Raw genomic sequence first — 1,047 nt, 5'->3', positions numbered from 1 at the left:
GATACGTCCAGTGGTTTGGGCTGTGCGTTGATAGATCACTATATCAGTCACCTTTGAGTTTTATATATATAGATTAGTAGGATAGGATGTTAATCGTATGAATTTAAAATATTCCAATTATCTAATAGGTATATATTTTTCGATATCGACAGTCTTTGTTAAATAAATAAGTTTTGCATTCCAAGAATTCGTTGAATAGTCACATATAATTTCCGGAAACTCAAAGTATAAAATACGTAGCGCGTAGCTTCACAGCTAAAGACCAATAAAGTGGCCTTACTGGAGATTATAACATCCGTGAATACAGGGATATGTCGCATAGTGCCGGCACAATACGGCGTATGAAATATTCCAGAAAATTCCTAGAAATTCTAGCGGTTACCATGGTTACGCTTGCTGAAATTAAAATTCAACAATGTGAGGTATTTTCACGAAGAAGCTATTACTAGAATTTTATTTATTCCTATTTTATAAGACAGACATACCTACCAAAAATAATCTATTTTAAGAGGTAAAGTTTTCAGTTTTTCCTAAAAACAGTGCAAAAAAATAAGTACGCATTAAATAGATAATATCTAAAAAAACAAACCCATTTAAAGAAAAACATTCTAGAATTCATTGTAATCTGAAGAAATACATAAAGTAAAAATGAAAACAATAAAAGATTACAGGCCTTAGACTAAAACTTAACAACTACAATCTACTTATAAATAATATCAGTACAAATATGGAACGCGTCCAAGTTTCGCTTATTATGAAACAAACGTATGTGTTCTACGGCGATTGCTATTTATTATCTTTCATTATTTATGCTTTCAAAATGAAATTTAATATATTTTATAAAGTATACAAAACATACAAAAATTATATCGTAGCAGTCATTTTAAATTATGAATTTTAATTAATAATATATATTCCAAAAAATACCTATGTGGACTTCTAGGGTAAGAGAGGTACTTCTGATTAAATAAAGTTTAATCACACCACTTGGTCGTAAAACAGGATTTTTTTTACCACACAACTTGGTCGTGAAGCACGAAAAAATGA

This window comes from Colias eurytheme, chromosome 7 (genome assembly GCF_061535395.1).
Source record: "Colias eurytheme isolate Ceu_HAF_F1 chromosome 7, ilColEury1 Martin Lab GWU primary, whole genome shotgun sequence".
NCBI lineage: Eukaryota > Metazoa > Arthropoda > Insecta > Lepidoptera > Pieridae > Colias > Colias eurytheme.
Note: the sequence above shows the minus strand (reverse complement) of the source record.